This window comes from Megachile rotundata, chromosome 3 (genome assembly GCF_050947335.1).
Source record: "Megachile rotundata isolate GNS110a chromosome 3, iyMegRotu1, whole genome shotgun sequence".
Taxonomy (NCBI): domain Eukaryota; kingdom Metazoa; phylum Arthropoda; class Insecta; order Hymenoptera; family Megachilidae; genus Megachile; species Megachile rotundata.
This window is the reverse complement of record NC_134985.1, coordinates 12845729-12862924: the sequence shown is the minus strand read 5'-3', so window position 1 is coordinate 12862924 and position 17196 is coordinate 12845729. Positions and strand designations below refer to the sequence as shown.

Genomic DNA, 17196 nt, shown 5'->3' with positions numbered 1-17196 from the left:
GCTTTATCGATCACATCCGAAATACGAGGTAATAATGCACCAACACGAACGTAACAGTTAATTCAAATGAACAGGATGACGAGATTACGTTGCAGGAGTTAATCCCCGTGTAATCCTATTCCCCCTAGTTTTCTATACAAATCCCTAGTCGAAATTTAATCAGTGTCCATGCATTTAACGAACTGTACAACGTTGCCGATCATCTGTTTATTAAAAGACATGTCATTGGAAAATTATTTCTTTTTAAAATTCAGCAAGGAGGAAATTATAAAGCTGGAATAAATCATTTGAAATTTTCAAATTTAGAAGATTAATGGTTTGTGTAATTAGGGATTTAGAAATTTAAAGGTTTGGAAAATTATATTCAAATACATAATTTTTTGTGCACGTACATGAGACTTGATATTTAAAAATTTGGATAATAGGAAATTTAGAAATTTGAAGCATTAAGAATTTAGAAATTTGTTGATTTAGAAATTTGAAGCACTAACAATTTAGAAATTTTGAAATTTGAAGCATTAATAATTTGGAAATTTATGAATTTATTAATTTAGAAATTTTCTCGTTTAAAAACTTAAAAATTTACTAATTCAGTTTAGAAATATGGAAATTTAGTAATTGAAAAATTTGGTTGATTGAAAATTTATAAATTCAGAAAAAGCAATTAGAAACTTGGAAGCTTAGAATATTGGTAATTTGGTAATTTAGTAGTTCAGTGATTTGGAAATTCATTAATTCCAAAATTTGGTAATTCAGAAATGTAGGAATATGTGAATATAGAAATATAGAAATATAGAAAAATAGAAAAATAGAAATATAGAAATAACCAATTATAAAACTTTGATTATCCAAAAATCTAAATTCTCAAACTTATAGAGTTTGAAATTTTAAAAAACGTCAAACAAAAAAAAAGAGCAAAAGATCAAAATAAACTACTTAATTAGCAAAATAGAAAAAACTCGAAATGTGCTCGCAAGAATTTCGATCAAAGAACCCCCAGAATTTTCAAAAGCCAGTTAAGAATTTATTAATTAAAAAAGTTCTCCGAAAACTCTTATACGGTTTTCTTCCTTTCGCTACCTCGATTCGCAGACCGTCGACCAACTTACTTTTCAATCGTCCACAAACAACTTTTTATCCACACATTATGCAATCGTACCACGTAGCTCCTTGCACTCTAAATTCTATGTAAGTTCCTCAAAGTTGTTGAAATGTGAATTCTGACGTACTTACACTAAGGAAATGCTCGATTTCTTTCGCTATTTTTTGTACGTTCGTGATTCATGTTCAAAGAACGAAAAGTTTGACTGCCGTGTCTGCTACTTTCTTACTTACCTAGTTAGAAACGGTCGTGTTATTCCATTAAGAACCAACAGTGCAATATAACTTCTCGTTTGTAATTTCTGTTAAGCAATTTACATTTGTACTTTACTGACAAATGTTTTGCGGAAATTATCGGTAAATTGGAGGGATTTATTTAACGCGTTTATTGTCGCTCTTCGAAGTTAATTTATTATGAATCATTTGTTGTAGAATGAGGTGAAATATGCAAGGTGTTCAATAAAATTGAGCATTTATACAGATCATGGGGTTATATTAACAAGCATAGGTTGAAAGTGAGGTTATGATCCAAATTCGAATATTTAGGTTTGAGGTTATGGTAATTATTCAAATATGAAGTTGTAAAATTTTGTAATTATATTTCAGAATAGTAAAACAAATGATATTTAGAAACATGTACTCTGTAATGAACGAAACGAATTTACAAATATTTATTGTAATTTTGTAAGGGATTTTAATTGCAGTAAAATTAGTAACATCGTAAAATTTAAAATAAAAATATATTTCATTAAGTTTGTCGACAAAATTAAAATTGCTACCTAACAATACAACACTATTTTTTCTTTACAAAACAAATATTTGAAATATGTCCACGACATTTATATTTAATAAATCGATTTCTCTTACATAATAGCAAGAAAATAGCATACGTACAATCGTACATGCAAAACAAATAAAAAGTTTGATGAAAGGAAGAAATATATGTGACCAGAGGGTGAAGAAAAGCCAGACAGAGCCATGTTGTTTGCGAAACAATTCAAAGAGATGGTTCTCGCCATGACAGCACGGTATTTCATTGGTTGAACGACGAGAACACAGATGACGAGGGAACATATATTTTTTTCATGGCCTCGCCAATTTCATTAGACGTGTCACGTTTTCTTGACTCTTGGATTTTCAACGTCACGGTATGTCGCTTCTAGCAATTTCAACTTCTTTCTCCTCAGAATACCATTCCCGAGAGGCTTCGCAGGTTTCGTCGTTCAAACGCGGCGGCTCGTGTCGAGTAAATGGTGAATCGCGAGATTTCATGGGATTTTTCTGGCTGAATAGGTAAACTGATATATCGCGTAGTAAACTTTTGCAAGCGTACTTGGAGCTTTTGTTTCTGGGTTAACAGCGCGATATCGAATTCAAAACTCGCCGTTAGCGAGGGAATTAAATTAGCATTGCGTTTATTCGAGTTGTGTCGAATGGATTTCGAAATGTAGAGTGACAAAGTTGTTGAAAAATAAGTGGTGCTTTACACTTCGGGATTTTAACGAGAATAACTGTGTGGAGGTTTTATCGGTAAATTGTTAAATTTACTAAATTCTACTATTTAGTTCGAAATAAGTAATTCAAAAAAGTGGTAATTTTGTTTCAAAAATTGGTGATTATCCATTTTATTAATAATATAGTAACGTTCTGTAAATGTAATTCCATATGTTTTCAAGGATTTAAGGATTTAAGATTTTACGCGAATAACTGTGTGCACATTTTATCAGTTCATAACTAAATTTACTAAATATACTAAAAAAAAAATAAATTGTACTATTTAGTTTAAATTAAGTCATTCAAAAAAGTGGTAATTTTGTTTCAAAAATTGGTGATTGCCCATTTTATTAATAATACAGTACATTGTGTAAATATAATTCCACATGTTTTCAAGGATTTAAGGATTTAAGATTTTGCTAGAATAACTGTGTACACATTTTATCAGTTCATACTTAAATTTACTAAATATTCCAAACTGTACTATTTAGTTTAATGTAACTGTTAAAGAAAATTGGTCATTTTGTTTCCAAAATTGGTAGGCATTCATTTCATGTATGATACAGTGTGTTGCGTAAACATAACCTCACATACACTACCGTCCATAAGTATCCGGACACAAGCGAAATATGCATTCGCATTGCATGAAAGTTATTCAAGTATCTGCAACAGTAACTGAAATCGATTTTTTTTCTGCGAAGGTCAGAATACTGGAACGTTTTTCGATTGATAATTCTCGTTTGGAACTCATATCTCGATGGAAAAGAGCTACAGACGAACTAAACCGAAACTGTCGAGTGCGTAGCGTTACCTCCATTCTTATCTCCATTGAGGGAACCTAAACATCTACCAACAGTTTACAAACACTTGAAACATATCGAAGAACCCTCTGAATACGTTCTGCACCATAGAAATGAAACGCAGTAGAAATTAAAATTTTTTTTAGAATCGAAAGCGTTTCATTGGATTCACAAATTTGGACTTTGTACTTCTGGACATGAATTTTACTTTCACACTTTCATTGTATAATTTGTACTTAAAAATTAATTCTATTACGTTATGTCACCTCGAAAAAGATAATAATAATTATTACAAATGATATGATAACCCTAAATACCTTTCGTACAAAGTTCAACTATGTTTTATGTAACGAAACCAAGTATCCGGATACTTATGGACGGTAGTGTATCTTCAAGGAGTCAAAGATTTAAGATTTTACGAGAACTGTGTCAGAAATTTATCGAAATGTACCAACACATTTTTAATATAATTCGTAGTGTTGAGAACTCACTAAATTATCAAGTTTCGTATTTTTGTAAATAAAACACGATATACTGCATTTTCTTAAACGATTGGTAATATTGTGTAACGCCTGATAATTAATTTTTATACAAATTAGTTTAATATAGTTGTCAAATACATTTGCGTAAGTCAAATATTTCTGTCAACTTTTGTACGAACTCAATTTTTCTATCCTTTCGCTCTTTTTGCAATTTCATCGTGACACCTGTAATCACTTAAATTGTAGTTAAAAGTTAATATGATGAAAAATCGATATACCGATAGAAAATTGCTTTGAGCAATTTTCAAACTTTCAGAGGATCTTTTTTACACCATATACTAACTTTTCGGAGGGTGGAAGCGAAGGAAGAAAATTTTGTTAAACCACCCCTTAATTTGAATTTCTGAACTTGAAATTTGAGAGAATTTTTTTCATACCGTGTACTAACTTTTTGGAGGATAGAATTGCAAACAGAAAATTTTGTTAAGACACCCTATTGACCACATAAATTAATTATATAAGTTTGAATAACTATATAACTTTCAATATATGAAAATAATTAATATACAAAATATCTACATATATAAAATTTCAGTAACAATATAAAATAACTACATAACTTTGAATATATAAAATTAAACAAAACTAAAACTAAAATATATTCATTTTTCAATTTTCAACAAAAAATTAATAAAATATAAAATAGCTATAACCCTTCAGAACTCCATAAAATTTTCACCCGGTAATTGTACCAGAAAATTCACCAGAAGAATCAATACTTTTTATGGCAAAGTTTTAACTGTGTTGTACTCGCGTTTTATAACTCGTTCTATTTTTTGTTGTTGTTACATGAAGGAAAGTCAATTCCATTAGTGGCTCGCACCCCCGTAGAAATACAACCATCGGTAGACAGCTTATCTTTACGACAGGACAAATAATCTCTTCGTGTCAGAACACCAAGACAATGGGAACTCTGCAGTTTAAGGTGTGTAAAACAAAGGAACGACGACAAGTAACTGAGAATAATTACCGTTTTTACAGGGAACATTTCGTTCGAGGGTCGAGGATAATTAAGTCACTGTGAATTTACACGTTTAACTCGGGCTCAAATTTAATAGACGTGTCTTAATTCTGAACTTTAAAAACCGGAATGTCTATTTAATTTTTTGATGATCAGGTAAAAACGATAATGTGAATAAATAATATTTGTATTGTTTTTTAAACTGTAGCACTGAATGTATTTTTTATTGATCGAATTAAGAGTCATTTATATTGTAAATGCTACAAGTGTCTTGTAGAATTAATTTCTTACAGAAATTCGGGATACTCCCGAATCCCAAATCTCTCGGATACCAAATCTCCCGAATCCCAAATCTCCCGAATCCCAAATCTCCCGAATCCCAAATCTCCCGAATCCCAAATCTCCCGAATCCCAAATCTCTCGGATACCAAATCTCCCGAATCCCAAATCTCCCGAACCCCAAATCTCCCGAATCCCAAATCTCCCGAACCCCAAATCTCCCGAATCCCAAATCTCCCAAATCCCAAATCTCCCAAATCCCAAATCTTCCGAATCCCAAATCTCCCGAATCCCAAATCTCTCAAATCCCAAATCTCCCGAATCCCAAATCTCCCAAATCCCAAATCTCCCGAATCCCAAATCTCCCGAATCCCAAATCTCCCAAATCCCAAATCTCAAATCTCAAATCTCCCGAATCCTAAATCTCCCGAATCCCAAATCTCCCGAATCCCAAATCTCTCAAATCCCAAATCTCCCGAATCCCAAATCTCCCAAATCCCAAATCTCCCGAATCCCAAATCTCCCAAATCCCAAATCTCCCGAATCCCAAATCTCCCGAATCCCAAATCTCCCGAATCCCAAATCTCCCAAATCCCAAATCTCCCGAATCCCAAATCTCCCGAATCCCAAATCTCCCGAATCCCAAATCTCTCAAATCCCAAACCTCCCAAATCCCAAACCTCCCGAATCCCAAATCTCCCGAATCCCAAATCTCCCGAATCCCAAATCTCCCGAATCCCAAATCTCTCAAATCCCAAACCTCCCAAATCCCAAACCTCCCGAATCCCAAATCTCCCGAATCCCAAATCTCCCAAATCCTTAAATCTCCCAAATCCTTAAATCTCCAAATTCCGATATTCCCAAATTCTCACATTTCCAAATCCATATATCCCCAAAATCCAATACATCTTCAAAAACCTCACATTCCCAAACATCTTATATCCACAAATTCCCATCTCACCAAATTGCACCATCCCCATATTCTAATATCACGATATTCCTATATTCCACAATCCCTACATCCCCCAAATCCCAATATCCCCAGATCCCTTCATGCCTAAATCTATCATAGGAATATTGAACCCGGTGAAAGTTTAATAGACACGGTAGAAGGATTACGGGTACGGTGAAACGGTGGCCAACCTCTTTAGAGTGGGTCAAGTATCGATTAATACTGTTAAAGCCTTCTCAAAGTGGCCAGGAACACAACGCATATATCAAAAGCTCATCCAAAATGGTGGAAGACCAACACACAAAGCGTTATTGGGCACAGCACAATAAACACTGTCGGATAACGTGGGATACACCGTGATCCAGTTAGATTTCGACGAAACCTCAGAGAATCCAGCAGAATATAGTCGAAATCGCTTTGATCGATACACTGTTATGTCACGTATGAATTAGATAGCTGTCACTTCAAATAGAGTATCGTCGAGCGAGTTTCACGTTGGATTTCATATTATTGTTCTTGATTAAATTTCATTAAGTTCTGCATGGATTTCTGTGTTACGTTGATCAACATGTTTGAATAATATTTCGGCGATAATGTAAACGTATTTGACGTTTTGTGAGAGATTGAACTTGGAAGTTGCGTTATGATATGTTAATTAGTGATACGAGATATTTGTGCTAGTTTCAAGTATTATGGCTGGGATTGATTTAGTATGTTGTATTGTGGAAGTTAATCGTGCGTATTATATCTAGATGTATAATGTAGATGGCTAGATCTTCGTTTATGGAGGTTTTTAAATAAGTGGATTACTGTACTTTTGTATTAGGATATTCGTAGATTTTTATATTTTCTGATTTCTGCTTATGTGGAATTTTACAAGTAACAATCTGAGTCTCCTACAACAAAACTCTAAATAAAAGAACCCAACAATAATTCTCCCCACACAGACAATTTCCAAATAATCTCATAACTGAAACTCCGCAACCTGATTACGTAAGTGAACAAGAACTATAAGCTCCGTACCAAAGTACTCACTATTCAAATATAATGAACAATACAAATATAGAAGCAACAGATGCGAAAGACAGGCATCCCTCTAAAACAATAGTAACCGTTTTCTTGAAATATTTCACGCTCAACCGCGCATGAAAATTGTGTCTTGAAAGCCGTTGTGCGAGCATTTTGTCAGGCCTTGTCGTGGACGAAACAATTTCTCGGTTGTATCATCGATAGGTGTGTCATCGACTAGAAGCAGCAAAGTGCTCGTTCGAAACGTAATTTTCCAGCACAGCAGCCCGATACTCGTTAATGATACTTCGATCGCAGCCAACTTATTATTGCGACGTATTACCTCGTCGAAGCGAGGCCGTCGAATCAAAAGCACTTCGTCCATCGCTCGCCCTCGATCGAACACACTTAGTCTACCAACATTAACAGTTCACTTTGTCAAATTCTACTTAAATTTTGATACTTTTGAAGGAAAATGATCCAAAGGAGTTATTCGAAGTTAAGTGATAAAGCAGCTGAAGGTGGGTTACATTTTTATTTTGAACTTTTATATTCATAACTACTAGAAAGTTACAACGAGTATTTCTAGTTTGGTAGGTGAACAAGCTAGGTGATAGATAGAACAAATGACATAGGTGATAGATTTGTATGTAAATTTTAAGGAATGTAAAAATAGCAGAATCAAAGGGTTAGAGGTAAGTCAAAGGTAGAAAAATCGGTTTTTCGTCAATATCTCGTTTCGTATCGGTCGAACGTCAATGAAGGTTATTATGAAATTTGTAGATTTGAATATTCTGCACCGAAAATGTCTCATACACTTTTCTATAAGTACAACCGTTTGCAAGTTATGTGCCTAAATCGCAAGAGGAAGAGCAAGAATATCAGAGTCAAAGGGTTGGAGGTAAGTGAAAGAAGATCGGTTTTTCGTCAATATCTCGTTTCGTATCGATCGAACGTCAATGAAGGCTATTATGAAATTTGTAGATTTGAATATTCTGCGCCGAAAATGTCTCATACACTTTTCCATAAGTACAACCGTTTGCAAGTTATATGCCTAAATCGCAAGAGGAATAGCAAGAATATCAGAGTCAAAGGGCTGGAGGTAAGTGAAAGGTAGGAAGATCGGTTTCTCGTCAATATCTCGTTTCGTATCGGTCGAACGTCAATGAAGGCTATTATGAAATGTATAGATTTGAGTATTCTGCGCCGAAAATGTCTCACACACTTTTCCATAAGTACAACCGTTTGCAAGTTATATGCCTAAATCGCAAGAGGAATAGCAAGAATATCAGAGTCAAAGGGTTGGAGGTAAGTGAAAGGTAAGAAGATCGGTTTTTCGTCAATATCTGGTTTCGTATCGGTCGAACGACAATGAAGGTTATTATGAAATTTGTAGATTTGAGTATTCTGCACCGAAAATGTCTCATACACTTTTCCATAAGTACAACCGTTTGCAAGTTATATGCCTAACTCGCAAGAGGAACAGCAACATTAGCAGTGGAACGAAAATGGGAAGAATAAAATTACCCGCCAAATTTAAACCCAATAATAGATTCCAAAAGTAGGTCTCCCTTATATTCTATTCAAGTCTCGTTTGCATAAAAGTATTTTGCATAAACTTTGACTGTCCTTGTCCTTAATCTTGATGGACACCAAATAAAATTTGTCACGTCGCTTAATCTCTTTCTCCCTAATATTCTATCAACCCATCAATTTACCTATCAATCTACTTTATTTATTTAAACCAATTTTCATACGCTTAACTTCTATTGTGTACATTACCACCTGTTCTCCAACGAAGCATGGCAGCCAAATAAATTTCTCCGTTCGCTTTGTCTATTTATCTGTTTACTTCTCGCAATTTCTGGACTGGTATACATGTACAGGTATATATTGCCACTTCCTCTTCCCAACCCGTTTGCAAGATTCGCTACTTGTTTGCCATCGGGAAACAGAACGGAGCCGTGACTGGAAACTGTGCTTCGAACGAGTCGAAGGATATAGTCACATAATGAGATAGTACTACTCGGTTCCTGAAGGATCCCAGGACACGATGGGTGTAAGTGTTCAATTATTCGGAGATCAATTTGTGAGAGGGCAAATGGTGGTAAGGAAAATAATGGTTGCGTTCATTTGTTTTACTGAAGGAAGTTTTACTACTTTTGTTCTTCGAGGAACATGAAATATTCACGATTTGTTCCTTTTCTTTTGTGTTGCATTTCACAAAAGAAATTTTAATGTTGTTTGGCGACATCTCCCTTAAAGAACGCTGCATGAAATTTTGTAATTGTCTGCTTCTCATTATTCTGGACACTATATTTAATTATGTAAAACTGGTTTGCAATTTACAATTAAAAAATTTATTTTCATAAAAAGATTTTTGAAAAAGTAAAATCTACTTTGAAGATTAAGTTATTTTACTGAAACTTGAAATTTTTTAATAATACATACCTAATTATTCAAATAAATCAGAAAGTTCATTTAACAATTTTATTCAGAAATTATTATGAAACAAGCATTTGTTGCTTCGTGTGTTCTTCAAAACAAATTTAATTTTTATTTATTTTTCCCGAGTGACACAATATTTCAAAAGCTTTGACAACATTTCACAAAGGTAATGTCTCTTCCCCTGAAGCTTTTTGCATGAAAATCATTAATTTTTCACGCTCTTCGCATTTCTTGGCAGCCGTGGATATTTTACAGGCCAAAAGTATCATCCTCATTATTTCAAGTACAGCTGGATGTACCGACGTTAGTATTGCGTTTAAAAATGTCGTTCGAATGTTTCGAACATGGCACGATCGAACAGATATCGATCGAAACGGGTGCAAACGACCTATGATAAACAGAAACCTCGTCGTTTGAATTTTAATCGGACTCCCCTTTATTCAGGAACTCTCGTGCCATGTTATCTCCTTCGACCGAGACTGATCTAGATAGAAAATGCGGGCACTGATAAAGCTTGATGTACGCGCAAACGTTATAGAGTGCTATTCTAATTGCGCGAACAGATACGAACTTTGTCTGTCAAATGGTATTTGTAAAAAGTATGCGTGCAAACTAACTGACACGTAACCTAAATTCGCGTCAAATTAACGGGTAGATCCATCTTTGAGGGGAAAACGTCTGCCACTTTTATGTCGCGTCAATTTTTCTTAAGTTCGTTTACTGTTTTATTAAATGATACGTGTCAGCCGATGAAGTAATATCGGAAAATGTTTGAACTATTTCTGATGTTTGATGGGTATCTTTGGATAACTTTAAAAGAAATAGTTTAGTTTATTTAGAAGTTTAGAAATATTTAACAGAAATGTTTGGAAGTTCAGTTTAGAAATGTTTACAGTCAAAAATTTAGAGTATTACAAATAGTTAAATTAGGGGAATCAAAAGTTATACAAAAATTGAAACATTTATTTCCGTATTTGTTTAGACTGTAAAATACAACAATTTCGTGAGGTAAACACGCTTGAATTTAAAATTATATCTACAATTACATTTCTGAAAAAATGAATAAAAAATAAAGTTAACTTCTCTAACTTCAGAAACTTCGAGGATTAAACCTTCGAAGTTCGGAAGTTCGAATTTTATAGGGCACGTGTCTTAAATACTTAACCTTTAAGAGAGAACTTACAAAAATCCTAATTTTTCAGCAAAACTACTTCTAGTAAAAATTCCAGATAAAATTCTCAAAAGAAGCTAATAAAAATACGTGTCTTTAAGTAAATTGCATACAACAAAGACGGACACAATGTGTAAACGCGCCAATTAATAATTCAACAACGACCTTCTGCTCAAAAACAGAAGAGAAAATGAAACGATTCTTGGACGTACAGTCGAGTGTTGAAAAAGAGTGTTTGCGTTGTTGTTAATGTAAAATCGATTCTTAACCTTTTTCACAAATGAGCTACTCTCATCCACGCTGTTTTGCATGTATAGAATATTCAAAGACAGACTATCCATCGTGACAACAAAGGCGTCGATTCCTTTGATTTTGTCACCTGATAACGTCCGTTTCGAAGCGAACGTGAGCTTATCAGGATGAAAGATAAATACTGTTTAATTTACATCGATATACAACGATGAAATTTATTGAAACGCACGATATGCAGGCTAGCAATTTTAATCATTTATCGAACGCTCTAATAAATCTACCTTTATGACCAGACGATTTAATCGGGGTCCTTTGCGAAACTACTTTAATGCAAATGTTGTATGTTACGTTTAATCTACAAGCAAAATCAATACCGTGGCAGTTTCATCAACAAATCAAAGCGCTGAATATATTAGAATATTTGTCGAGCAATGACAAGTTTGCAGTTTTATTGATGCGGAAACAGCTGCGATATTATTTTCATATTATTCTTTAGTATTTTATTTTATTTTATTTCTATAATTGCTATGAAATTGTTTCATATTATTTTGTGTTATTATTTTTATGGGATATTATTATTATAAAAGTTCCTTTAAGTGTTACATGATATTATGTAATATTATATCACATTGTAATTATTAATATTGTATGTGAATTTCTATATGTAAATTTGTACACATGTGAATTTGGACATATGTGAATTTGTACATTTGTAATTTTGTACATATGTGAATTTGAACATATGTGAATTTGGACATACACTACCGTCCATAAGTATCCAGACACAAGCGAAATATGCATTCGCGTTACATGAAAGTTATTCAAGTATCTGCAACAGTAACTAAAATCGATTTTTTTTCTGCGAAGGTCAGAATACTGGAACGTTTTTCGATTGATAATTCTCGTTTGGAACTCGTATCTCGATGGAAAAGAAGCTACAGACGAACTAAACCGAAACTGTCGAGTGCGTAGCGTTACCTCCATTCTTATCTCCATTGAGGGAACCTAAACATCTACCAACAGTTTACAAACACTTGAAACATATCGAAGAACCCTTTGAATACGTTCTGCACCATAGAAATGAAACACAGTAGAAATTAAAATTTTTTTTAGAATCGAAAGCGTTTCATTGGATTCACAAATTTGGACTTTGTACTTCTGGACATGAATTTTACTTTCACACTTTCATTGTATAATTTGTACTTAAAAATTAATTCTATTACGTTATGACTCCTCAAAAAAGATAATAATAATTACTACAAATGATATGATAACCCTAAATACCTTTCGTACAAAGTTTAACTATGTTTTATGTAGCGAAACCAAGTGTCCGGATACTTATGGACGGTAGTGTATGTATTTGGACATGTTATATCACATTGTGATTATTAATATTATATGATAATAATGAATGATATTGTATTATTAATATGGTATCATTAATGCCTAATGTAGAATTACATTAGGTTATAATAATAATATTGTTATTGTAGGATCATATAATATCATTCATATAAAATTAATTTTAATTATTTTTATATATCCACATGTATTTTAAATTGTTCTCTTGCATTATAAATTACTGTTACGAATAATTTACAAAAAAAATTAATTTCCTTCCCCATAACATTTACTCACATAATCAACATAAATAGATTGCCCTTCAGTATTATACCTTTTCTAAACACGGTAACAGTTAAATTCAATCATCCATATAACCTTAAGGAGACCTTTCGAATCGTTTAAAAAATAAATGATTTTAATGATTTTTTTTTTTTTTTTCAAGAGAAAAATCATGACGTGATAGGTTATATAATAAAAAAGTAATTTAGTTTTTATAGTGATACAGGAGAGTAACAAATTTTATTTCCGAGTTTGTTTTATGCTGTTGAGTTGTCATGAAAACTTGCAGTAACAAACATAAAATTTTTTATTTGTCGTTGCTGTTACTTTTCATTGTTTTTTCTTCCAAGTATCATACATTTTCAATATTTCATTTTTATTTAAAAATGTCTTCTTATAACTTTTGTAATAAAAGATATTTATTATATTTTTAATTATCACATATTACAATATAATTTTGCAGCGTTTCTTGGATAAAGGGACATGAAATTCATTGATCATTTCATTAATATTCTCGATAAAGGATCATGAAATTCACTTATTGTTTAAACAATTTGATTAAATCCTCCGCTCAACTCGAAATTGTATTACATATGAGGGTTAAATACATTCTCTCTAAATTGAAAACCTCATGCAACGATGTGGTATTACATAAACCTAAATTACAAGAAAGAATCAATCGGATTTAGCAACATTTTGATTATAATAGTTTTTTGATAATAATAGTTCATAAATACCAAACAATTCTATTATTAAATATTCCAATATAATCTTACAGCGTATGAATAAAGGAACACAAAATTCATTATCATTTCAGTAAACTTCTTAATAAAGGATCATGAAATTCACTTATTATGTGGACAATTTGATCAAATGGACCGCTTAAACTCAGAACCTGGCGAATTCGGATAACCAACCATCTCGATAACCGAATTATCAGCTGAAGCAGTGAACTGTCTTCGAGTCAGCAACGAAATTGCTTCATCCACGAATGGAACAGTAAACGGGACTCGTTGTGAACAATTTTCCAGCTCGCCTGGTGCTCACCCGTTTTCGCACGAACCAGTGAATCGAACCCGAACAAAATACCTAACGAAACGAAGCTATGCGGGGGTGTAGGTTCGTGCACGACGATTCAGAAAGCGAGATTATCGGCGTGAGTCACAGCCTTGGTAAATCACGGAACAAAACGAGCCTACGAATGCATAAATACACACACACTGAAGAGTACTCGGGCCTCGATTTTATCGAATATCTCCTCGATTTACCCTGGAGCCAAACGAGTCATGATTTTCTGGCCGCAGTGAGTATCGCGGGTATTGGTTCCCCCTTAACCGATAATTTGACGTTATAAGTACTTTTATCGCAGGTGTTTTACGACAATTTTGGACAATTTGAATATTTGGAAAGTTGTACGGTTTTGCATTAATTGATTTGTGATTTTGTACATATGTGAATTTGGACATTTGTAAATTTGTACATATGTGATTTTGGACATTTGTAAATTTGTACATATGTGAATATGGACATTTGTAAATTTGTACATTTGTAATTTTGGACATATGTGAACTTTGACATATGTAAATATTTGGACATATGTGAACTTGGACATTTGTAAATTTGTACATATGTGAATATGGACATTTGTAAATTTTTACATTTGTTATTTTGTACATATGTGGACTTTGACATATGTAATTATTTGGACATATGTGAATTTGTATATTCGTGAATTTGGATATATGTAAATTTGTACATATGTGAATTTCTACATATGTGAAGTTGTACATACGTGAATTTAGATATATGTAAATTTGCATATTTGAAATTTTGTACATATGTGAATTTCTACATATGTAAATTTGTACATTTGTAATTTTTAACATATGTGAACGTTGACGTATGTAAATATTTGGACATATGTGAATTTGTACATACGTGAATTTAGATATATGTAAATTTGTACATTTGAAATTTTGTACATATGTGAACTTTGACATATGTAAATATTTGAACATATGTGAATTTGCACATACGTGAATACGTGACATTTATGACTTTGTACATACTTTAATTTGGACATATCTAAATTCGAACATTCGTAAATTTATAAACTTGCAAATTAAAAAATGAAACATGACAATAATTATAAATTTGTAATTAGACATCAAAGGAATATATAATTAAGAAATGATTCTAAAAAAAGTTCTAAATACATTCATGGCAGATAATCCTATTTCGTGATAAACAATAATTCAAATACATCAACATGCAATAATAAATGATATAGTATTCTCAATGCGAATTTAAAAGATTATAATACGACTGAAAATGCAATATTTCTTTCAAGTCGTTAGCAACACTTCGTGCAGCCGATATCATGCATGAGCAATCATAAATGAAAAGGGTAAGAATACTTTTGCAACTCACTGTACATATATGCGGGTAGATCACGCAAAGCATCGATTGCCAAGGGGTCAAAGCATACTCGAACACGACTGAAATACCGTCATCAGATAATTTTTAGATGGCTCCATGCTGTTTCTCCTTCCGATTGCCGCTGATAATTGTTCGACCATTTAAGGAAGAAATGAATTTCGCTACCGACCTTAATTAATTTATTTTCATTGCTATTCGATCGACGAAAATAGACTACGACTTGAAAGCTGGCAATGATGTTCGAGATGCTTAATTTGTGTCGAATGATGTATACTTAAACTATGTATTGAAATGGAAATAAATGTGTAGAAAAGGTCAAATGTGAAGATTGAGAATTTGAACAGTTTTTATAAAGATGTGGGATCAAATTAATGGCTTTTGATTTGAAAAGCGTTTGTAGATTTGTCAATTTTCATATTTAGACATTTGTAATTCTAACGTTTCTATGTTGAAAATTGCTCGAATCTTAAATTCAAAATTGTTCAAATATCCAGAATTGATATTCTAAATTTCCCGTTGTGCATATTTGTAAATTTGTATGTTATAAAATTTGATACTCGTAAGTATACAGATTTTTGATATTCGACATTAACAAGTTTTTTAGTTTGAAAACTTGGAAGTGTAAAATGTTGAAGGTTCCTTACCTTTAAAGTTGAAAAATTTCTAAGTTTGTAAATTTACATTCTTCAAAATTCAAAACTTCTGCATCTATAAATTTCCATTTGATCAAATTTTCAAATTCATTTAAAAATTCAAAAATTACGAAGTTCTACAATTCCAAACCATTAACATTGCACAATTCTCCTATTCCAAAACACTAAAATTAAAAAATTCTAGAGTTCCACAATTTTAAAATTCCAAAATTCTGAAATTCCAAAGTCCTGAAGTTCAAAAATTCAAAAATTTTGAAATTCCAAAGCTCTGCAATTCCAAAATTCTAAAATTTCAACGCTCTGAAATTCCAAAGTCCTGAAATTCCAAAGTCCTGAAATTCCAAAATTTTAAAATTCCAAAATTCCGAAATTCCCAAGCTCTGTAATTCCAAAATTCTGAAATTCCAAAGCTCTGAAATTCCAAAGCTCTAAAATTTCAAAATTCTGAAATTTCAACGCTCTGAAATTCCAAAGTCCTGAAATTCCAGTCCTGAAATTCCAAAATTCCAAAATTCCGAAATTCCCAAGCTCTGTAATTCCAAAATTCTGAAATTCCAAAGCTCTAAAATTCCAAAATTCTGAAATTCCAAAGCTCTGAAATTCCAAAGCTCTAAAATTTCAAAATTCTGAAATTCCAAAGCTATGAAATTCCAAAGTTCCGAAATTCCAAAGCTCTGAAATTCCAAAGCTCTGATATTTCAAAATTCTGAAATTCCAAAGCTCTGAAATTCCAAAGTTCCGAAATTCCAAAGCTCTGAAATTCCAAAGCTCTAAAATTCCAAAATTCTGAAATTCCAAAGTTCCGAAATTCCAAAGCTCTGAAATTCCAAAGCTCTAAAATTTCAAAATTCTGAAATTCCAAAGTTCTGAAATTCCAAAGCTCTAAAATTCCAAAATTCTGAAATTCCACAATTCTGAAATTCCAAAGCTTTAAAATTCCAAAATTCTGAAATTCCAAAGCTCTGAAATTCCAAAGCTCTAAAATTTCAAAATTCTGAAATTCCAAAGCTCTGAAATTCCAAAGTTCTGAAATTCCAAAGCTCTAAAATTCCAAAATTCTGAAATTCCACAATTCTGAAATTCCAAAGCTCTAAAATTCCAACATTCTGAAATTCCAAAGCTCTGAAATTCCAAAGCTCTAAAATTTCAAAATTCTGAAATTCCAAAGCTCTGAAATTCCAAAGTTCTGAAATTCCAAAGCTATGAAATTTCAAAGCTCTAAAATTCCAAAATTCTAACATTCCAACATTCTAAAATTCTACAATCCTAAAATTCTAAAACCTTAGAATACTAGAACCCAAAAATATTAAGACCTTAAAATCCCTAAACCCTCAAACAGTAAATTTCCAAATTACCAATCTCGTAATTTAATTTATCGACATTGCGGTGTGTCGCATTAGATGCAGTTCCATATTAAATGCAGTTACCCTATACATATAATCCGATCACGATCGATCGGGCTGTGTTCCGGTG

General features: G+C 32.5%; 1 protein-coding gene and 1 long non-coding RNA gene across 8 annotated transcripts in view; one reads left to right on the top strand and one right to left on the bottom strand.

The window, feature by feature from the left end:
* unc-13-4A (BAI1 associated protein 3) overlaps positions 1 to 17196 on the bottom strand; it is a 152981-nt gene that overhangs the window by 97897 nt on the left and 37888 nt on the right. The window lies entirely within an intron of this gene.
* LOC143264162 (uncharacterized) lies at positions 1006 to 5175 on the top strand. The gene is made up of 5 exons (XR_013037691.1): positions 1006 to 1458; positions 1534 to 1660; positions 1976 to 2249; positions 4733 to 4862; positions 4919 to 5175. It is a non-coding gene; the product is annotated as an uncharacterized LOC143264162 (long non-coding RNA).